At 35.5% G+C, this 24815-nt stretch overlaps 1 protein-coding gene across 1 annotated transcript in view; it reads right to left on the minus strand.

Moving 5' to 3' along the window:
- The window catches only part of LOC100609532 (protein eyes shut homolog), a 2075858-nt gene that overhangs the window by 416380 nt on the left and 1634663 nt on the right, over positions 1 to 24815 (minus strand). The window lies entirely within an intron of this gene.

The raw sequence follows: 24815 nt of genomic DNA on the forward strand, positions 1-24815 counted from the left end.
TTAAAAGCATCTAATGGGTAAATATTTTTATTTCCATTTTTCTGATGAAAAATTTGAAGTTCAGTGAGGCTAGGTCAGTTGCCTGAGATGGTATGGCACATAGGTAGCAGAGATAAGGTCTGAATGTGCATTTGTCTGATGCCAAAGATCATTCACTTTCCACCACATCACATGCTTCCTTAGGGAGATCTTCAAAGTCAATGAGTCATCTACACTTGACCCTGTTTAGTAAGATGAAATTGCTGACTTGGGCTGATGGGAGCAGATGAAGCTAACACGATGGTTAAGTACTTTGCTATTCTTTTTTTTAGTGTCTGCCGTTGGGAGATCAATTGTTCCTGGCACTTAGAAAAGGAGATGGTAGAAAAGGAGATTGAGCTTTGTGAACAAATCACTAATTCACATAGACCTATTGAACACCCTGTTTTAGAAGGTGTAATACAACAAGAAAAATAATTGTGTTGTAAACCCAAATAAAATGTAGTTGCCAATATCATGTCAGATAACTTAAAGGTAGGAGGAATAGTAATGCTGAATAATAGATGACTTAGAACAGTTTATATATTTGGCTTCAGCTGTAGGCAAAGGGAGAATACAATAAATATTTACTAATTCCTTACTCCATGCCAGGCACTGTGGCACTGACCATGAAATGAGGCTATTACATAGATGAGGGAAGTCCATTGCCTAATGACCTGCCAGGAGGCTAATTGCTATGTTAGACAATTCTAAAGTTTACCAACACTTCATCTGTCTCTCCTGTGATTTCAGAACAAGGAGGACTACACTTTACTAGTCATGTGACGGACCTTGGCAATAAAATGTGGGCTGCAATGATGAATGCCACTTCTGAACTGAAGTGCTTAATTGCTGATGCTCACTTTTCCAGCCTTCTTTGCCCGTGCCATGTAGATTGTAGAAGCATGTGTTTCTGTGGAGGAGCCATAAGAGCAACTTAGTCTGGAATGTTTCATTACCAGATGGAGTGCAGCTTCCCTGCAGCCACGGTGGACTTTGCATGTATGAAAAATAAACTTCTGTTTTGTCAAGCCAGTGAGACTTTGGGGTTGTCTGATACCATAGCATATTAGACTAAACTGACGGAGTGGCAGAATGCAAAAAACCCCAGGCCAAAGTGACTTCAAAGATCATTTGTTCTCCTTTTAGGTTTAAAATGTAGTTTCTTGCTTATGAATTTTTTCGTTTATCATATTTTTGGTATAAAAGTAATTTGTGAACTGTTTGAACACTGAAAAATATAGAATATACTCAGAAATGAAAATCATCTTATAGTCTAAACACAGTTAAAATTTTGTTGTATGTATTTCATCTCATTTTCTATATATGTATATGTGTATGTTTTGAAATTATAGATATGTTACAGCAACTAAAATTTTGTATCCTACTTTGTATATGAAATATCATTGCTAAGTTTTGTTAAATTAGACATTCTTGTTGACCTATTTTTAAAGCAACTTGGTGAAAGTGTGCAAATAATTTTTTGCCTTTATCTCATCTGCTAGCTCTTTTTCTTATGTAGTACACATTCCTTATTACTTCTTTTCATACAAAGAGAATAGGCATTTTATCTGTTCCCTGATCCAGCAGCCCATTCCCCTATGATGGCAAATGTTGCCTAAATTCTATCTCACACATCAATAGTTAAGTTGCTTACAGTGAATCAATCAAATATTCCATCAAAATAACAGTTGAGTGTTTGAGCTGACCAACTGTTTGCCTCACTGACAGTCCTATAAAATCATAATCTTGTATTTTTTTACCCTAAAATTGATCTTACATCTTACATCTTTATCTTTGTCCTATACTTTCTTTGTTTCTGTTTTTCTTGCATACCAGGGATCTCTGAAAAAATTATAGCAGTAAAACTCATGTTAATAGTGATCCAGTTGGATAAGAAATGATTGGAAGTCAAAACACCTAGAACTATGAACTTCCCAACCATAGAACTGAGAAATGTTACAGAAAAATGTTATAAATTTCAAATAGAAAAAATATTGCAACTTTATTTCATTTGATGAAAAAACCCAGGAGAAAATGAAAATTTTTAAGACATTTAAAAAGTATATTGTCATAGCCTCGATATTAGTATTCATAAATGACAACTCTAATTATTGAGACACTTTCATAAGTCATACCCCACACACTATCAATATGGTACAGCATTTTCCTTTGTTTTGCTTTTCTCATTATCTGTCCCTGACATAGATATCATTTTTCAGCTTTTTCTAGTGACGCTGCTTAGTTACTTTTTGCAGAAATCATAACTGGTGAAATCATCTGAAGCTTAGCCAAGTATAATAGTTCACTAGTATCCCACTATCAAAAAATAACTCCTATTCTACACTTGGAGAAAACGTGCATGCATTTGTGGGCTTCTGAAAGCTATAGCAGAAACTGCCAGCAGAAATTCTTTGTATACATAACAACACATCAATAGGCAGCTACACTGCAAGTCCTCCCACATATCCAGCTTAATAGAGATGCGATGAAGAGGCTCACTCCAAGTGTCTAATCCTGTCGTGTATTTTATATAGAGCCCATGGTGGTCAAGTGCTGCAGGAAAGTTAAATATTCTCTTAGATGGGCACGAAGATTTTGCGAGGATAGGAAGTATCTACAACAATTCAGCAGAATTTTCTGGGATAATAAAGATGACAAATAGCAGAAGCAGCTACCATTTATTTAGGGACTAACACGTGATAGACATTTGTACCAGGCATTTTAGAGGTTGTTAAATCTAACAAGTATATGAAATAGGCATGTCCAGTTTATAAATGAGGAACTAAAATAGGTTAAGTAACCGTACAATGCACACAATTAAAATGTGAAGGAGACAATATTCAGATCTTTCTGACTTTAAAGCCTGTTCTCTTAGCCATTGTGTTATATTGTCTCTATGTCTGAGTTAACCTCACAGATCACCTTGTCTCTTATTAGCTGTGTGACACTGAGCATGGATGTTAACACGCCTTCATTTTCTCCTCTGAATAATTAATGCCCTGCCTTCATGGAGGTGGGGGGTTATTGTGAATATCAGAAGGAGTTAACAAATGTCAAAGTGCTCTGTCAACTGAAATGCCATATGAATGGGAACTATGTTATAGTCACCATTACTGGTAATACTAATTGTTTTCATAATTGGAACTATCCTGCAGTTCCTTTCATGTAAAGAATGATTCTAGGGCCTGGGATTCAAAGTGTGGTCCACAGAGCTGCAGTTTTAGTATCTCCTGAGAATTTGTCAGAAATGTGGAATCTCAGGCCCTACCCTACACCTAGTGAGTTAGAACCTGCAGTTTTACAACATCTCCAGATGATTCTTCAGCACATTATGTTTGAGAAGTCCTTGTAAAGGGCTGAAAAGAAATCTAGATTAAGGATAATCTGTTTAGAAGTTTTAGAGATTTTAGGCCTTAATGCAGGTAGCAGATGGGGATCCTTATGAATTGTTCCTTCAAGAATCTCAAGATTGCTGGGATGTCTCTAGATGTGGTTAACAGATCTTATGAAATCACACAACAGATGTAAGAAACAATTGGACTAGAACTTGAGTTTCTAACATATTCAAGTACTTTTTCCAATGATGTAGTAAAATGTACTATGAAATATTTTTAGGAGATGATATTTTAGAGAATAAAATGTCTAAAGGTATTACTAAATTTCCTTTTTCAGATTTGATAACTTAAAAAGTGAAAATTTTTATATCATAAATTACCTCATAAACAAGAGCCGCAGACACATAACATATATGTAATATATGTACCAAAATATATAGCAAGGTATATGTGTAAGCATTAAACATATAAAAAAAAATCCTTAACCTTGGCTGGGCCCAGTAGCTCATGCCTATAACATCAGCACTTTGGGAGGCCAAGGAAGGAGAATTGCTTGAAGCCAGGAATTTGAGACCCTCTCGATGTCAAGAAAATGGAAGTTGAAAGTTTAAAAGAATACCATTTTTAAATCTATCAGATTGGCACACCTTAGAAAGGCTTGATTACTTCAAATATTAACAATTTTATGAGGAACTTGTCATCTTCATACTTTTTATAGGAATACCAATTGGCGCAATATATCTGCAAGTTTCCTTGGATCTATGCACACTTAAAATGATTATATCTCATAACTAAGTAATTACATTTTAGGCAAATATTCTTATATGACATGTATATTTTTGTTTAAGTATACAAATATTTTTGTGTAATCATATTCAAACTTTTCAATAAGAAAGAAATAGACAATACAAAGGTCTATAAGTAGGAGGATGGATACATACATTATGGTGTAATGATATATTAAAATACTCTGCTGCACTTAAAAATAATGAGATAGTTTAAAGAATGTTTGTTAAAATTATCCATGATATATACTTCAGTGAAAATAAATTACAGTGGAGATATATATATTTCCACGTGTGTGTGTGTATATTTATATATATATATAACTTTTTTTTTTCTTTTGAGATGGAGTCTCGCTCTGTCACCAGGCTGGAGTGCAATGGTGCCATCTTGGCTCACTGCAACCTGTGCGTCCCAGGTTCAAGAGATTCTTGTGCCTCAGCCTCCCTAGTAGCTGGGACTACAGGCTTGCGCCACCAATGACAAGTTAATTTTTGTATTTTTAGTAGAGACGGGGTTTCACCATGTTGGCGAGGATGGTCTCAATCTCCTGACCTTGTGATCCACCCGCCTCAGCCTCCCAAAGTGTTGGGATTACAGGCATGAGCCACCGCGCCCTGCCAACACATGTATATTTAAATAAGTATATATATCATCACTTTAAAATATTGATATGACTATATACTTGTATTTCAAACAATCTTGAAAATACAAAAGCAAAACTGTAGAAGCAGTAATATTTGGAGGTGACTCTAGAGAAGAATGAGGACTCAGTTTTACCATCATATATATTGTCTTATTTGAATTTATTATAGCAAGCAAATAGAAGATTTGTAATTTAAAATATAGATTAAAATGGCACTTTTTCCTAGATTTTCATTATTTTTCTTAAGAAGAGCACCATTTTCTGATGTTTTTGAGCCTCTGCTTTTTTCTTTGAGCACTGCCTTTCCTAGAGCTGAATGATTAACTCTCCTCCTTAGGGATATTTGTTGTGCAATTCACAAGTTCAATGCATTCAGGTTTTTAAACATGTGTTTTATTTCAATTTTAAAATTATTTTTATCTTGTTTACTCGAAATCCAAGAAAACTTTTTGAATAAAGAAATAAAAAGTCTGCTCATTAAAATACATATGCAACTTTAGAGCATGGGAAATAAAAGGACTGGAAAGAAGACAGGAATTAGTGCTGGATAAGTTGTAAAAATAATGGTTTCCAAATATAATGTTTAGATTATGAGGAAGAAAAAAAGTGATAACAAATTTGAAAGTTCATTGTCTTTATCACTCTGGGTATTTTCTCTTGATGAATAGCAAAGAGAGACTCAAGCTATGAATAGGTCACATAGAAGAAATATTAGAGATTATTTTTAAATGTGGTTGCATCTGTCTTGTGTTCAGTTTTGTGATTAGATTTTAGTGCTCTCAGGCATCAACTATACCTTGCTGCTTCTATAATTTTCTATCCTGATCCCTCAATTTTTAGTAGTTTAGGGGCTTCACAGTCAATTACAAGGGATGTCTCTGGATTTGAAGCTTTTAACCTAGCTTTTAGAAGCAGGGTCAGGGATATTATTTTGTTCCATTGCAATCAAATGACATTTTCAGTTATAGCCATATTCTAAGATTGTCATTTCTTGCTAAGACTTTGGAAAAGGCTATGATTTTGCATCTAGAGAGTCACCTTTCTGAGTTATCTGAAAAGGAAAACCAATGAGATTTTCACAATATCTTTGACTAAAAAGTTTCAAATCATTTTTACAGCATTCATTAAGGTTTACAAGGCTATATATGTAAGTAGAGAGAAAATTTATCTAAAATAGAGAATAAAAGTAGCTTAGCAGGACAAAGGTAACAGTAAAACCCTATGGAGATGAGGCAAAAACAGTGGTTTAAAAATTGTATGCTGTGCAGGAAGAAACACATTACGTAAAATAAAATGTGGTTGCAAAGCCTTCTCTCACATCTCAGTGTGCTTAAGATGTCATGTGATTTATAATATACTCTAAGTGTATAACGCCTAATAATAACTGTGCTATGCCAGGTACCAATCTAACAACTTTACATCCATTAACAGTTATCATTATATACTCCCAACCATCCTATTTGGGATTTGGGGGTTGGAGTTATTATCTCATTTTAAGATAAGGATACCTAGCCACTGAGATGTTAAATTTTTTGTGCATAGTCGCACATAAACAGGAAAAAATGAGGATTTAAACCTAGAGATGTTGACACTTGTGTTTATAAATGTAATCATATTTTGTAGATCACAATGAACAATGACTGAGGCAATTAGAATTAGTCTTTGAAACACAAAGAAAGCAGAACTATATGTATTTAAGGAATATGGAAGGCCCCTAGCCCAATTAACATCTCACCACTGGTTTTCTTATTAACTAAAGAGTCACTCTGTTTTCATTGGAATATACTATTTTTATAACTATAAAATGTAGAATTTAAACAGGTAATGAACAGAAGAGGAAAACTAAATAGATAATTCATAAACGAATATGTTTTCAACTTCATAAGTTATTAGGGAAAGCAAGACAGATTAAAACAACTATGAAGTACCTTTTTACATTCTTTAATTAAAAATAAAATCAGACAATATCAAGAGCTGGTGATGATGTGGAGACACAAGAACTGTCATACTTTACAGGAGGGAGTCCAAGCTACTATGAAGAGCAATTTAGAATTATCTAATATAGTCAAAGATGTGGATACCCTTTGATACAGCAATTTTACTTGTAGGTATACATGTTAGAAAAATCTTTACACATGTGCACAAAGAGACCTTTACAAAACTTTTTATTTTTGTAGCATTGCCTGTAAGGGGAAAATACAAACAACTGGAGAGCATATAGATAAGTTAAAACGAATGAACAAGAGCTGCAAGACTCAAAAAATGAATACATTTAAAAAATAGTGGATCTAAGAAAACCAGATTATCCAAAGATACAGTATGATAGGATTTTTATAATACTTGAAAATTCCAAAATAATACTTACTATTTTTAGATATTTATTTGTTGAAATAGTATAATAACTTATAAAGTAATAATAAACACCAAAGTTTATGCATAGTGATGGGTACCTCCAGGAAAGAGGATTTGAAAATTGCCAGGCTGGGAGCGGTGGCTCACGCCTGTAATCCCAGCACTTTGGGATGCCAAGGCAGGCAGATCACCAGAGGTCAGGAGTTCAAGACCAGCCTGACCAACATGGAAAAACCCTGTCTCTACTAAAAATACAAAATTAGCTGGGCGTGGTGGTACATGCCTGTAGTCCCAGCTACTTGGGAGGCTGAGCCAGGAGAATTGCCTGAACCCAGGAGGCAGAGGTTGCGGTGAGCCGAGATCACACCATTGTACTCCAGCCTGGGCAATAAGTGGGAAACTCCGTTTCAAAAAAAAAAAAAAAAAAAATGCCTCACAGGGAGTTTCAACTTTGTCTTTTATGTTTTATTTTATATACATTTTAAAGTAAATATAGCAAAATTTAGAAATTTGATAAAATGGTAGGGTAGCTACTTGACATTCATTATCTCCTATGCTTTGTTTATGTGAATAAAATATTTTACAATAAACATAATATGTGCTCTTTATCAGAAAATAGAAAATGCAAAAAAGAATACCTCATTTACTCCATTACTTAAAGACAACAATTTTAAAATTTTAAAAATTGTTGTCTTTAAGTAAATATTTTCTTGTAGTCATACTAATTTACAACTATTTGTATACCATATACACAATTGTGTGTTCCAAGTAGAGATATGTCATGAGGTGCGTGTTTTTTCTTTCCAGTCTCTATTAAAATAATATTCTACCCATGAAAACACATGGAAATATTATTGACTATTATACCTCCAGGTGAATTATTTTGAGTGATAGTTTTCCAATCACAGCCACCTATTTTGAGGTCCTGAGGGATTGTAAAACTAGTAGGCATATTTCCATAGTAGGAAATGGGCTAAAGTTTGGTGTGCTTTCTAAAGGGCTCCAGAGTCCAAGGGGCAGGTCAGTAAGGCCTTTGGGTAGTTGAGGAGAATGGGCATCTGCTTGCATTACTGAGAGAGGCGGTCTGTGAAGGATAAACTTAACCTGCTTTACAATTTTGCCTTGGGCTAGCCCTGGAGAGAATGATGAATAATCACAGGATTTAATGTTGTACTGTATCTAATATGCAGTTTGAAGGAATAGTTTATTTTTGGAAACACTGACTGAGACATAATTTATCATCAGCATCTAAAAGGGTGTGATCATTTCCAACCATTTCCAACCAGCACAGCATAGCAGCACATAATTTTTTTTTTTTTTGGTAAAATATGCCTGGTGTGACTGATTAAAGAGTGAACAGTCCTCTGCAGCCATGGATGCATTTGTGATTTGTGAAATAGGTGCCTGATTTTCAGCACCAGGCTCTGTGGACCCAGCTCTGTTTTCAAGCAAAGTTAAGAGGCACATGCATTGGGGTAACTTTTAAGGGGTCAATAGAAAGGCTGAGCTTCACAACGTTGGTCTGACAATATGTAATTAGAGATTTCTTTTATGACATACTAATATAACCCTGGGAAGGATACCATGTAAACTTTACCAGTTGCCACCTTGCTATGCGGAAAAAGGAAGGGCTGAAATGTCAGGTTCTGGTTTGGGGTAAGGCGAACGATGTTGTGTAACATCTGATCGTTTATTTAAAATGTGTATATGTTATTCATCACAGATTGTTGGATTTTGATTTTTAAAATATTGCATTGTATTACAATATTATTTATCTTGATTACTGAGGTTCCTTGTGTCTCCTTATATTTTGTGTGAGTGCCTTACTTGCCACACCGTAATCCCCTAATGATAAAATGACAGCAGAAAACATGTGGAACTCCCCACAAAACCCTTCAGCTACCTCTGGAGGTGATGACATAGGCTCAAACATATCATTTATATATATGTGTGTGTGTGTGTGTGTATGTCTGTGTGTATGTTTATGTGTGTGTGTGTATGTTTGTGTGTGTGTATATGTGTATTATATATATATATATTATATATATATATGATATGGTTTGACTCTGTGTCCCCACCCAAATATCATCTTGAATTATACTCCCATAATTTCCACATGTTGTGGGAGGGACCTGGTGGGAGACAATTTGAATCATGGGGGGTGGTTTCCCCCATACAGTTCTCATGGTAGTGAATAAGTCTCACAAGATTTGATGGTTTTATCAGAGGTTTCTGCTTTTGCATCTTCCTCATTTTCTCTTGCCACCACCATGTAAGAAGTGCCTTTCACCTCCCACCGTGATTCTGAGGCCTCCCCAGTCATGTGGAACCATAAGTCCAATTAAACCTCTTTTTTTCCCCCCAGTCTTGAGTATGTCTTTATCAGCAATATGAAAAGGAACTAATACAGTAAATTGGTACTAGAAGTGGGAGTGTTGCTGAAAAGATAACCTGAAAATGTGGAAATGATTTTGGAACTAGGTAAGAGGCAGAGGTTGCAACAGTTTGGATGGCTCAGAAGAAGATAGAAAAATGTGGAAAGTTTGGAACTTCCTAGATACTTGTTGAATGGCTTTGACCAAAAGTCTGATAGCAATATGGACAAAAAGGTCCAGGCTGAGGTGGTCTTAGATGGAGATGAGGAACTTGTTGGGAACTGGAGCAAAAGTGACTCTTGTTATGTTTTAGCAAAGAGACTGGCAGCATTTTGCCCCTACCCTAGAGATTTGTGGAACTTTGAACTTGAGAGAGATGATTCAGAGTATCTGGTGGCAGAAATTTCTAAGCAGCAAAGCATTCAAGAGGTGAGTTGGGTGTTGTTAAAGGCATTCAGTTTTTTTTTAAAATTTTTAATTTTTAATTAATTTATTTATTATTATACTTTAAGTTTTAGAGTACATGTGCACAATGTGCAGGTTAGTTACATATGTATACATGTGCCATGCTGGTGCGCTGCACCCACTAACTCGTCATCTAGCATTAGGTATATCTCCCAGTGCTATCCCTCCCCCCTCCCCCCACCCCACAACAGTCCCCAGAGCGTGATGTTCCCCTTCTGTGTCCATGTGTTCTCATTGTTCAATTCCCACCTATGAGTGAGAATATGCGGTGTTTGGTTTTTTGTTCTTGCGATAGTTTACTGAGAATGATGATTTCCAATTTCATCCATGTCCCTACAAAGGACATGAACTCATTTTTGATGGCTGCATAGTATTCCATGGTGTATATGTGCCACATTTTCTTAATCCAGTCTATCATTGTTGGACATTTGGGTTGCATTCAGTTTTATAAGGGATGTAGAGCATAAAAGTTCAGAAAATCAGTGGCCTGACAATGTGATAGAAAAGAAAAACCCATTTTCTGAGGAGAAATTGAAGCCAGCTGCAGAAATTTGCATAAGTGACAAGGAGCCAAATATTAATCCCCAAGACAATGGGGAAAATGTCTCCAGGGCATGCCAGAAGTCTTCACTACAGCCCCTCCATTACAGGCCCGGAGGCCAAGGAGAAACTGGTTTCGTGGGCCAGGTCCAGAGTTCCCATGCTGTGGGCATCCTAGGGACTTGGTGCCCTGCATCCCAAGTGCTCCAGCTGTGGCTGAAAGGGGCTAACATAGAGCTTGGGCCATGGCTTCAGAGAGTGGAAGCCCCAAGGCTTGGAGAGGTGTTGAGCCTCCGAATGCACAGAAATCAAGAATTTGGGTTTGGGAACCTTCGCCTAGATTTCAGAAGATGTATGGAAATGCCTGGATGCCCAGGCAGAAGTTTGCTGCAGGAGTGCGGCACTAATGGAGAACCTCTGTTAGGACAGTGCAGAAGGGAAATGTGGGGTCGAAGCCCCCACACAGAGTCCCTACTGGGGCACCACCTAATGGACCTGTGAGAAGAGGGCCACCGTCCTCCAGACCCCAGAATAGTAGATCCAGCTACAGCTTGCACCGTTTGGCTGGAAAAGCCGCAGACACTCAATGACAACCTGTGAAAGCAGCTGGGAGGGAGGCTGTACCCTGGAAAGCCACAGGGGCGGAGCTGCCCAAGACCATGGGAACCCACCCCTTGCATCAGTGTGACCTGGTTGTGAGACCTGAAATCAAAGGAGATCATTTGGGGCTTATTTCTGCACAGTACCTATCAGCTTTTAATGTATTAACTTATATTTTCTGTCTCTCTTCCACTAGGATGTACACTCCATGATGTAAGTATTTTTGTCTCTTATTCACTGAATTATTTAAAAATTGATTAGTTGTAGGCATAAGTGCTCAACAAACTTTTGCTGAATTAATGAATACGTTGATAATGGAATGTAACTTCTGTTTTTTTTCATGTAAAAGAGATATTTTTGATTAAGCAAACTAATATTTGATGCTGAGAAAAAAACCTACAAAGAAAACTAAATTGTTCAAAAACATAGTTGTTCAGGTAGCTAACTAAACACCTGCAGTGGTGAGTTGGAAGATTCTCAGTGATATGCATTGAATTAATTAGATAATCTGTCCCTCTTTTCCTTTCTCACTCTCTCCCACTCTTTGCATAAAATCAACATTTACAAGAGAATCTCTCTTTCTGAGCACTTTTCTGTCACTAACTCAGTCTCTTCATTACCTTTTTTACCTGAATAATCGTTGGGTCACCAATTATAATATCTGTCTATTGATTAACTCACATCTTTGCCCCTTTTTCTTTTGGCTCATTTGTTTAAGTTACCTATCAAACTGCAATAATTATACTTTTTTTGAGGATCTTAATACTCACTTGCTAACCACAAACAAAATCATTCTGACTTCTGCTATGTTTTGCACTATAGTACTTGAAGAAGAGATGGCATGGGCTCAGGGTTAATTCATTCATTAATTGAGTCATTCCATTTATTCAACAAACATTTAGTGAACACCTATGTGCAAGAAGAGTGTTGGGTGTTGTGGACAAATTAATGAACAAAAATTGTTCTTCTGTGTGTTCTTGTGTAGATGGATTTAAAATTATCACTATAGTGAAAATGCAGTAGTATATACAGTTGTTCATTGGCATCTATGGGAGATTAGCTCCCAAACCCGCACAAATCCCCAAATCCCTGGATGTTCAAGTCCCTGATATAAAATAGCACACTATTTGCATACAACCTAGGTACGTCCTCCCATATACATTAAATCATCTCCAGATTATAATACCTAATATAATGTAAATGCTAGGTTAATCGTTATTCTAATGTATTGTGTAGAGAAAAATGACAAGAATAAAGTCTATACAGGTCAGGCACGGTGCTCACGCCTGTAATCCCAGCACTTTGGGAGGCCGAGGCAGGTGAATCACGAGGTCAGGAGATTGAGACCATCCTGGCTAACATGGTGAAACCCCGTGTCTACTAAAAATATAAAAAATTAGCCGGGTGTGGTGGCAGGCACCTGTAGTCCCAGCTACTCAGGAGGCTGAAGCAGGACAATGGTGTGAACCCGGGAGGCGGAGCTTGCAGTGAGCCGAGATCGCACCACTGCACTCCAGCCTGGGCGACAGAGCGAGACTCTGTCTTAAAAAAAAAAAAAAAAAGTTTATACATATTCATCACAGAAGAAACCACCCAGTTTTCTCCTGAATATTTTCAATTCTTGCTGATGTGAAACCCACAGATATGGAAGCTGATTGTATTTTAACTATCAACCAACTATCAACTATCCTACATATTTTTTTCCGTTTAAGAAATTTTCTTTTATTCTGTGGCTCTTCTTTCCATATTGTGGGATGTCTACAACCCCAGGAATGTTCGTTATAGCAGGAAATAAGAGCTCCTTAGAGATAACACCTGGTTAAAGGCTTGAAGTTCTAAAAGCCAGCCTTAATGCTATGCTTGTTACAGGTTTCCTTTGTTCGGAATAATAACTTTTTTTGGTATTAAATAATTCTAGCCAAAAAAAGTATATAAAGTAGATTTGATTATTATTCCTTTTGCAAATAATAAAACTGAGGTACAAACAGGTAGCTCACTTTCTAAAGGTCCCAGAGTTGTGAAATGGTAAAACCAAGTTGCCACCCGAATGTTCTAAACACCTCTTGTCTGGCTTTTGCAGGTGAAAAATGACTTCCAATCATTGTCCACTCAATAATTATAATCTCTGGTAAAAAGCCATTTAAAAATAGATTTATGGCCTTATTTTCTAATCACTTTTGGGACATGGGAACAATCATTTTAAATTGAACAGTACCTACGAAATTCATAAGCACATTTATTAGATTACAGTAGCACATATGGTATTATTTTCCTGAAAATTGAACCACTGGATTGAATTACATGAAATGTCCAAGTTAGGTTATTCATTCTCATGAACTGAATGTATCATTTTTTCTAAAGAAATTATATTGACTTCCTATTGAACACCAGATTGGTTTTAATATTTAACAAGTTAAAGCATTCCTGGGAACGTGGAAGCAAAAATTCACTTGTATTTAGTCTTTGTGCATAAATCTAGCCTCTTCTGTAGTAGGATAATTGTTTATTCAAGATATAGCTAAAACCAACCTTAAAAAGACAGCTATTATACTAGCTGCTTGAATTTGGGGCCCTCTGCTGAATTCATTGAAGTAGTTTAAATCTAAACTTAATTTTTATCTTTTCAATGCAGACATTTCCTGCTTTAATGCATCTTTGTCTTTTTGGCCATGGGATGTTTAAGAATGAATGACAGGATATGTGCAGCTATTTGATAGAATACATTTTTAAAAGGAGGTGTGTGCACCTGCCAAATACACAGCCTATGTACTGGTTAATGAAAGAATTCTCAGCAATGCATCTTCTCTTGGGGTCCACTCCCAGATTTCAGTAATAGACTTCTTTGGGAACTACATAAACATACTTGTGTGAATGATGCCAGGACTGCTGTTCCATTGCCAAGAAGGGCACATACTAGTTTACAGTCTAGGTATCCTGGGGGCTAAAAGCCTCACAGGCCTCAGAGAATATCATTATAAATGATTTTATTCATTTCATTAAAAAATCTGTATAAGAGAGACTCATTACTAAATGTACAGTTACCTTAATGAATTGGCACAAAACATGTTACTTGAATTACCAATTTTATATCAATATTTTCCCCATCCCTTATAGAAAAACTGCTGAAAATACAGCACAAGCATTTAAAAAAGTTCTTAATAGAAGATACAAATAAATAACATGTTTCTATAGTGTACACTTTGTACTGCTGGGTGAGGTGACAGACCATCTGTGAAGATACATAAATAATAGCTATCTAAGGATCTGACTGACCACATCTAATCAAGAAACATTGTTGATAACTGAGAACCAGCAGTTAGGGCATGCCAGACCCAAGGGGAAGCAAATGTTTTTCTCCCATCAGTAGGAAGCTGCTGTCATGAGGTAATAAACAAATTAAGATCTCCCACAACAAAATACAAGTGGTATATCTTGGGGATAATGTCTTAGTAATTGCATTAATGGAAGGTCATTTTCAACACATGATTATTTCTTGTGGGAAGTAATCTTTTTGAAGAAGTACCTGAAGTATGTTTTATGTTAACTTTGAAAGAGGATAAAAGGCACCCATGATTTTTTTTATGCCAGCAAACACTGGGGATAATGAGTCACTGAAAGTGAATATTTTTCATGCTATCTTGTTAAATACAAAATGAACAATTATTTAAAGAATGTTTCATTAGAAAATGATTTTAAAGTGGAATTATATAAAGACCTATGCAGGACCTGTTTCTACAAACCAATAAGAAGGGACTCAGATGATCTCTGTATATAGGTGGAGAGCTGGTAGTTGTAAGATATTGATATTATTCAAGGATTTCTCCATTTACTGTAATTTCTAGATCGATTTTCAGGAAGAGTTTGTAGTTTGTTTATGTGAATATTATATTTATCTCTTTTATATTTTTTCTGTTCAAGTTTTTCTTGTTTGTTAAACCCAATATATTTTGGTTTGTGGGAATTTCCAGAAGATGTTGATAGGATAGGGATAGGTTTAGGGGAGAGATTCCCTTAAATCCTATACCCTCTTGCTCTACCTACGTGCAGATTCCAGCCCTCTAGGGAAGAGAAAGAAAGTGTGCTTTTCTCAGCATAAGTCCCTTCCACCCACGTAAAAGGGTACATGAGAAACTAGTCAGGAGAGAACATTATTTGAGATCCCTCTGAAGATTCATATGCACATCCCCTTTCAGTCAGAACACAAAAATCTCTCATTTGCAAAATGACATTTATAAAATATTTCTGTGGTTATTTGATTAATTTCTGTCATCTTCACTGGACCATATGCTCTAAGAACAAAAAGGCAATATCTTTTCTTGTCCACTACATTTCCATGTATCCAGCTCAGCCAGGGAGGAATGACTGATTTTGTAACTCAGGAAACCCCAGGAGTTTTCAGCCTTCTGTTTCTCCATCAAGGCTCACCTGGAATTCCTAAGATTGCTTGAGTATGGTGCCCTTTGTCCCTTAGACAGAAGGAATCTGGGATAATATCTGGCATTATCCCTCTGCTAAAATCATATAGGGAAAGCTAAGTCCTCTGTTGGTGAAAGCGCAATGGTTTAGGATTAGGAATTAGAACCCAAATCCTTCTCAACCCAATCAGAGGAAGGAAAGCAGCAGAGGCTTCAAAATCTATGTCACCTTTTATTCTCTCTGGTCCCCTTCTTTCTCCCAGTTAATCCAAGGAAGTTGTGGCAAGGCTGTACCTGAATAATAATAGCATATTAATCTATACAAACATTTTAACATTTGTGATTGATTTTTATATATCACAATAAAGATTATGCTACTAAGTTAATAATATGAATTGTTTGTATTATTCATTTTAGCTTCGACCTTATGGTACCTCCAAACTTCATAGTTTACTGCTCAGAAATAGTATGAATTCATGTATTAATTCATTTAGAAAATGTTTAGTGAGTGCTGTTCTGTGCCAGGCACTGTGCTTGCTCATGGAAATAGATACTAAGGGAAAAAGACATACTGTCTCTGTCTTCAAGGAGCTTACAGTTAAGGAGATCTACTGTAACACAAGAAATATTGTTTTGTGTCTCACACCTGGGGGATTATTTAATAGTTGGAAAGAAATTTAGATGGGGAGAAACAATTGTTTTAACAGGTAAAAAAGCCTATTAGCCTATAAAAAGTTTTCTAGCAGAGAGAAAAAACCTTGCAAGTCTAAAAACAAAAAAAATTAAGAGCAATACATATAATACAACATAATATTATTTTTTCTTCTAATCTTCCAAAGTTACAAAAATTATTAGCTCTTATTTCAATCATTTCGTTTAGGTTGACTTTTTATGCCTTCTTAAAAAGTTCTTTCATCTATTTTCTTTTAATTCCAAAAGTGTTCAGAGAGAAAATCCAAGCTAAAATAAAAGATGAATACTCTTTGCAATATTCTGACATTTTGTCACACCCAAAAGAAACAAATCTAATCTACACATTCTTTATTTAATTATGTATTGCCTTGGTCAATATGTAACTATCTAATTGCATACATTTTTATATTTCAGTACAATTTGTGCTTTGAATTTTACTAAGAGGTTTTGAGAAAAAAATAACCGTTTAGCTATTATGTGAAGAATGTCATGCATAAATGGGAGCAAATATTACTTAACAATTGTATAACAAAATAATATTTTGCACATGGTACTTAAGGCAAATCTTTCTGTAAGGCAAAAGGATTTTTTTTAAAAAAATTTAATCTGGCACTTTAGAAAAATATGTGAGATTTGAAAAATTTCAAGTGATATATGCATTTCTACTTTGGAATCCATTTTAACTTTCAAGAGAAAACAAACAGCTGTTAGAGTCTGAGAAGCTAGGGGAGAGAAGCAGACATGAAAGACTATTCCAGAAGGAATCCTGAACTAGTTTATAAGATGCTAGTCACATCAGAAAAAGACCAATTGTTTTTTCTACAAATGTCGAAGGAAGATTTTAAAGTGTGGGGTTGATTTTGTTTTCCAGTTTGGAAAAATGTGTTACTCCTAGGTGTTGACTGTCAGACAATGTTTCTGAAGCATCAGAAAATGTGTAAAGTAAACTCCTAAATGGTGATCTTGAGGTATCTGCAGGCAAACTCTCAAATGTAGTGATTGAAATGAAGTCTTTCTCATCAGCCTGGAAAATAACCACTGTTTTCTCCACTTTACTTCTTAATTGCTAAAGGGCAATATCTTAACTCTGATTTATCCCAGCACAGAGTTTGTTTTTTAATTGCTTTAAAACGGAGACTATATTGATAAAATATTTTTATAGCTTTGCTACAGCTTAAAATACTTTTCTTACCATGAGTATTGCCTTGGAAAAAATTATTACAAAAGTTGTTGGATTTAGATCTTGACCCCTAACATCCCTCTAAAAATTGTAATATTTGTTGAAAAAGAACACTTTATTGTGTAATTGAGGAAATACTAATGCACACCTGAGTTTTATATGCTTAAATCGTACTGGTAATTCTATAGTTCCTCATGTTATTTGTTTAGCAATATCTCCTTTGCACTATACTAAAAGCTAGTTAAATAGCCACCATGTTGATATTGTTCACCAGTGACACCTTTGTTTTAAGTTGGTGGCAGAGTTTCTACATGTATCAGTGAGACCCTTGAACAGGTTGTTCAATGCTTCATTTATGATTTCCCATTAGTATGGCCTAGTCAGTCCAAGAAACAAGGGCTTTTGCCGAGGACCTCACTTCAGAAATAAAATGGAACAACAATATATTTTGATTTGCTGAATGAATAAAAAGACAAATTGTTGGTCCTCTGCCTTATTGTTATGTTGAAGTTAATTGACTATATTTAAGCAGACAAAATAATTCTACTAAATAGAAAGATTAGCCATTACTTCTACAGTGAAATCCTCTGAAATACTGCATGTATTGATTTGGATCTTTGACTTTTTTCCCCTGTGTTAAGCATTTTTGCATCTTTCACTCTCTGAGTTAAATGAAATAAATGAAACTTAAATAAAATATGATATGCCCAGGACAAGGTTTGTGCACATTTCTAGTAAAAATGACGAATGGGTTTAGTGAGTTATTTTTAGTCAATTATGTTAATGGCTGACTATAAGTAGGGTCATAAAACTGTACATATCAAATATGTGTAGTTCTTTTTATATCAATTATACCTCAATAAATCTGTTAAAACTAAAAAAGCAGAGTGTCTATTTTAAAAGAAATTTGTACTACAATCTTTCATGAAAACAAAGCAGAATAGAAAGAATGCTTCAAATTGTCATGGCTGATACAGTAATTGCAGTATAGTATAGTAATTGCAGTGTTAATCTATGATTTTAATTTATAATTAATCTATAATTTTAATAAGATTTTATTTGAATAAGTTTAATGTATTAAGTAACAATAGTTTTCAATGAAACCTTAAACTGTTCTTTCTTAAAATTATGTATACTAAAAATGTACAAGTCTTCATATTTACTTTGATATGATTTCCAATTGTGCAGGTGGTTTAGAATTTGGAAAATGTATACTTCAGAGCTTGACTATTACATAATTACAAAGACAAAGCATAGATTATGTCCTCAATTATGAATAATACTTCATAATTTTCATGATTGGTTTTTGATTTTATTGAGCCATTCTCTGGGGCTTTCACAAGTATTGTCAAGGGACTTGAACTCTGGCAATTTAACAGGTCGTTTAATGCTTTAAAGATGATTCCCATTAATATGGCTCCATCAGACCAAAAATCATGGACTTCCATAAGGCTTTTTCACGACCTCAATTACGTTAGGTATTTGAGTGCTTATCCAATATACTGATTTGATTACTTGAGATGTATGGATTTTAGAAGAATAAAAGCAATGTTTATATAAGGCATTTATGCCCAATTCTGAAAGTAGGAAAAGATAGTGCCTGACAAATAAACCATCATAATGAATGGAATTTCTATCAACTAAGATCTTTCCTCCTCCATTCCTACAGGTTCAGCCAAATTGGGTCCTAAAATACCTGCATTAATTGAGTGCATTATTTTGTTATCATGGGAGCTAATGCTGAATATTTCATAGCATCTTAATGTTGGAAGGCAAATGTAGTGGTCATTTATTTCAATTGCTTCTTTAATCAGAAAAACTTTGCCCTTTAAATACTCAAGTTGCTTCAATGCTAAATGGTACAAATTTGATCAGGTGATAAATATAGATCATAATGTTTAATAATGATAACACAGCAATTATCAACCTAAAACACCTTTGCTGATATGACTACTACTTATGTTCGCTTAACGAGTATTCCCATAGCTTGCAATTTTGACTCAACATTTTAAAGAAGATGCTTCCAGCCTGCTAGGTTAGGTTCAAGTGATTTGCACAAGGCTTCCACTAACAGGAAGAAATGTCTATGTCCCTCGCAGCAGTCACACATTTAATCAAATACAGCTCATAAATTACATTTACAATCTTTAGACTTCAATCAATAGGGTATTTTATAGTCTGTAGAAAAATTATCTGGAGAGAAGTAGGAGAAATACAAGAAGGATGTAGCTGGGGCCTGTCCAGGTCTAGAATCTGCACTCTTGTCATGCTGAAGGGATTAACCTACCGATTTTAACAAAGAGGGATATCTCCAAATCAGCTGTGTACAGGGCCAGGGCAAAGTTGTTGCTAATTAAGCATTCTGGGAAGACATGATCAATAGCACCAAAGCAAAGAAAATGTTCTTTCATTCAACTTCGGAGTGAATTACAAAAATTAATTGGGGAAAAGATCATGGTGCTTATAGTAACTGATCCCAGTTTACCTGCTTCTCTGTAAAAGTAGCTTGCTAATGATAATGTATCTTAAGATATCATAGTTGTACAATATTATACTTTAATTTAGTGGTATATTTCCTATACACAATAATGTGCTATTCCTTTTTCACTCTCACTGTCATAAAAATTTTGCTAAAGTTGTAGAATCACAGTTTATAAAATAACAGCTTCATTTAGATTTCCCACCACGTGCACACAAATAGGTTATTTCATCAGTTTCTAAAATTATATGAGCAGTAGAAGATGTCCTGCTGGCTGGTCCAAAGTACTTTGATAGAAGAAGTGAGAAAGATTTCATTTAGATGCTCTAAATCTTTCTGTACTTTCAGTTAATGGTTATGCAAATTTTGTGGCAAATCATGCTCCCAAATAAGAAAATTATACCGTAAGGAATGATTACCATATATTTATTTAGTTTCTGGTATATAAAATGGTACCTATGATATGAAATTAAATTATACATCAATGTGGAAAATGATGGACTTTTTGAGTCTCGAGCTATCTTAATGTCAGACAATAAGGATTGTGATGATGGATTATTGATGTTTAAGTTCCTGAGAGTAAAATGATAAGAACTTTTCACAACACAAATATGACAATGCCAATATTCAGAATAGTGCCATCACTTGGCTTTTTTTCTTTCAAATTTAGCGCATGGGTTTATTTATGGCAGACAGGTTTATATTCTGTGTCTCCTGAAGTCCCAAAGTTCTCAGACTATTCATTCAAATTCAGGGCAGGTTACAAGAAAGGATTTAGAATCTGGCTGACTGACTTTCTGACTTACAGGTAATGCACAAAGTCCAAAGGGCATACGTACATACAGACACACAGACACACACACCCATATATATGCACATATATCTGCCTAGATGTATGCATATGATATATTAAAAATTATATTAATGAAAAGATAAGCAGTAGCCTGGGATAAAATATTTGCAAATTTTACATTAATAATTTGTATCCTAAATTTATTAAACCACACAATATAAATCCAATAAAAATAAGGAAAACATTTGACTAGACATTACAACAAAGGAGATATATGAGCGGCATTACGTACATTAAAAGATATTTAACATCATTTGTCATTAGAAAAAAACACAAAATGATAATATTACTTTCTATTCATTACTGCTACTATAATTCAAAAACCAGACAATAGGCCAGGCACAGTGGCTCACGCCTGTAATCCCAGCACTTTGGGAGGCCGAGGCAGGCGGATCACGAGGTGAGGAGATCGAGACCATCCTGGCTAACACTGTGAAACCCCATCTCTACTAAAAATACAAAAAATTAGCCGAGCGTAGTGCGGAGGCCTGTAGTCCCAGCTACTGGGGACGCTGAGGCAGGAGAATGGCGTGAACACGGGAGGCGGAGCTTGCAGTGAGCCAAGATCACGCCACTGCACTCCAGCCTGGGCGACAGAGTGAAACTCCATTTCAATAAATAAATAAATAAATAAATAAATAAATAAATAAATAAAGCAAGCCAGATAATAACAAATGGGTGAGAATGTAGAGAAGTGGGAAAACTTGTTATGTTTCTTATTGAATGCACAATGGTGCAGTCGTTTTGGAAAACAGCTGGGCAAATTCTTAGAAAATTAAACATAAGTTTACAATACAAACCAGAGCTTCTACTCCTAGGTATCTAAGCAAGAGAAATAAAAACATGTCCACACAAAGACCTGTATATATTTTTCATAATTGCTAAAAATTAGAAATAATTCAAAGGTCCACCAACTTATAAATTGATAAAAAGTAGTATATCCATACCATAGAATACTACGCGGCAATAAAAAGCAGTAAAAAACATTATGCTCAGTAAAAATAAAACAAGCCAGATATGAAATACCACGTACTGTACAATTCCATTTTATGAAATATCCAGGGAAGGAAAACTTATGGTCATAAAAGTGGATTAAGGATTACTTGTGGTAAGGGATGACAATGGGGAGTGAATGCAAATGAGCACAAAGGGATTTTTTTGGGGGTGATGGAAATGTTCTAAATTTAGATTGTGGTGATATTTGCACAAGGCAGTAAATTTACTTAAAATGAGTAAAATTTATGCTATGTCAATTTTACTTCAATACTGCTGTTAAAAAAGCAAATTATATGCGGTGTTTGGTTTTTTGTTCTTGCGATAGTTTACTGAGAATGATGGTTTCCAATTTCATCCATGTCCCTACAAAGGACATGAACTCATCATTTTTTATGGCTGCATAGTATTCCATGGTGTATATGTGCCACATTTTCTTAATCCAGTCTATCATTAGCATTGGGAGATATACCTAATGCTAGATGACGAGCTAGTGGGTGCAGCGCACCAGCATGGCACATGTATACATATGTAACTAACCTGCACAATGTGCACATGTACCCTAAAACTTAAAGTATAATAAAAAAAATGAGTTTAAAAGCATAGCCCCAGCCCCCAAATTGTCATCATCAGTGTCACTCAAACAAGGAAAGGATCCCAACTTAAAGCCAAAAAAAAAAAAAAAAAAAGCAAATTATACTCTTAGACACTAGCATTAGAGTCTCAAGGTAAAAATCAGGTTAGAACATGATTCAGAGAATATAAGAAAATTTAACATTTCTAGTATTCCAGAAAGAAATTTTTCAAAAAGTTTGCAAAGTTTTATCTAAAATTTATTTTGATGTCGTGTATTGATTATTACCCTCCTTAGATTTGTGAGCTCCATAACAGTAAAGGTCTTGACCTTGTTCATCAGTTTTTTCCTGGCACCTAGAACAGTTTCTACTATAGAGGTGTTACTCAGTAAATATTGATAAATGAACGAATGACATGATCCTCATCTAGTTGGTCAACTTATAGAGGAGAAGTTTCCCAATGATTCAGTGGGGGTTTAGAATCGGGCATGCAGGTACTGATAAGAAAAAAACAGGAGGTAGCAGAAGGCCTGATGCATGAACAGAGATATACAAGGACAGGGAAGGCTGAGATTGAGAGGGGCATTATCAATCAATTCCAACAGGAAATCAATGACATATTCAAACAATTTGAGGAGGAGTTTTTTTTTTGTTTTTGTTTTTTTTTTACAAAAAGGATTATTGACAAAACTATACTCAAGATATAAAGAAATCATGAAGATATAGCAAGCTGGGGCTAGTAAATGGGAGGAGCTTCAGCAGAGGGTCCTAAGACAGGAAAGGAGGGAGGACTTCCTGAAGCCCAGATGGAGAGAGTTGAATGGAAACCTTTTGTTAAGGTGTTAGCCCATGATTACTTCTCATGGCAAAAGCCAGTACGAGAAATACATTGATCTCATTCTCCTCCCTCTTTCTCATGTCCTGCTTGGCTCTTTATTGTTCAACTCAAACAGAAGTCTGGGCCCATGAGAGTCTGCTAAGTATATGGATAGCTCAGCCTTCTCCTATAGAAACATGGTAGAGAAAGGTGGAAAGTGGAGATGGGGGTGCAAATGGAAGGTAACCTGCACAGGAGTAAGCCTTAGACCACTGGAGTCTGGGGCTAAGTGTAAGGAAGAAGGAATTGAAGTATAATGCAGAAGCTGAAGATTAACACTGGGTATTTAAACCCCTTGCTTGGATAAATAGGGAAACGAATATAGACCGATGAGGTTTCAATACTATACACCTTATATTTGGGTTGTCTTTGAAGTATGGCCAGGCTGAGATTTTAGGTAGGCAATTAGTGGGCTGCAATGCGAACAGCTGGGAGAGACAGATGAAAGAAAACAGGTGCTGATCTTACCTGCATTAAACTTCACTAGGTTTGCTTTTCTGCATTGTCCCACTCTCAGAAAAATCATTTACTGCCTTTTTGTATAGTTACAATAAATAGCCACTAACAGAAAATAAAAAATCTTGATTAAGGAAGCTTTGGCTAGTCAGAAAGCAGGGGTTCAAAACACAATGTATCTATCCCCTAAGCAACTTGCTTTTCTTTAGATAAATGTATTTGTTATGGCTGCGGTAACAAATTACCACAAAGTGGGTGGTTTAAAATAACAGAAATTTATTGTCTCATAGTTACTGAGGCTAGAAGTCTAAAATCAAGGCATCAGCAAGGCCATACCCCTTCTGAAGGCTCTAGGGAAGAATTCTTTGTTGCTTCCTCCTAGCCCCCAGTGGTTGCCGGCAATCTCTTATCTCTTACACTTCTTGGCTGCATCGCAGCCTTGTAGTTCCTACCCTGTCATCTCTCTGTGTGTTTCTGTCTGTATCCAAATCTCTCCTTATAGCAGCAACAGTAATTGAATTTAAGAGGCATCCTAATCTAGTATGACATTATCTACACTTTCTTACATCTGCAAAGACCTTGTTTATAAATAAGGTCACATTTGCAGGTAGCAGGAATTAGTACTTAAACACATCTTTTTAAATTATACAGTTCAACCCATAAGAATAAATGATAATACAAATAATAAAGATCTCATTTTTATGAAGCATTTCACATAGTACTTTCATACACATTTTGCCCTTTTTCCAATCCCAACTTTTTCTCATCTTTTTAAATCACTCTGCTGAGAGGCAGGCAGGATAGGTATGACATACTGAAACAATGGTGAGTATAAAGGCATTGTGCTTAGTATTCCATGGTGTATATGTGCCACATTTTCTTAATCCAGTCTATCATTGTTGGACATTTGGGTTGGTTCCAAGTCTTTGCTATTGTGAATAATGCCGCAATAAACATACGTGTGCATGTGTCTTTATAGCAGCATGATTTATAGTCATTTGGGTATATACCCAGTAATGGGATGGCTGGATCAAATGGTATTTCTAGCTCTAGATCCCTGAATAATAAAAATAAAATAAAATAAAAGAGAGAAAAAAAAGGCATTGTGCTTACTTTCTGCAGCTCGGATTGTGATTTGACCCCCTTATGCCTTTACCCCTGAACCTACCGCTTCTTC

The sequence above is a fragment of the Pan troglodytes genome, chromosome 5 (assembly GCF_028858775.2).
Source record: "Pan troglodytes isolate AG18354 chromosome 5, NHGRI_mPanTro3-v2.0_pri, whole genome shotgun sequence".
In the NCBI taxonomy this organism is placed as follows: domain Eukaryota; kingdom Metazoa; phylum Chordata; class Mammalia; order Primates; family Hominidae; genus Pan; species Pan troglodytes.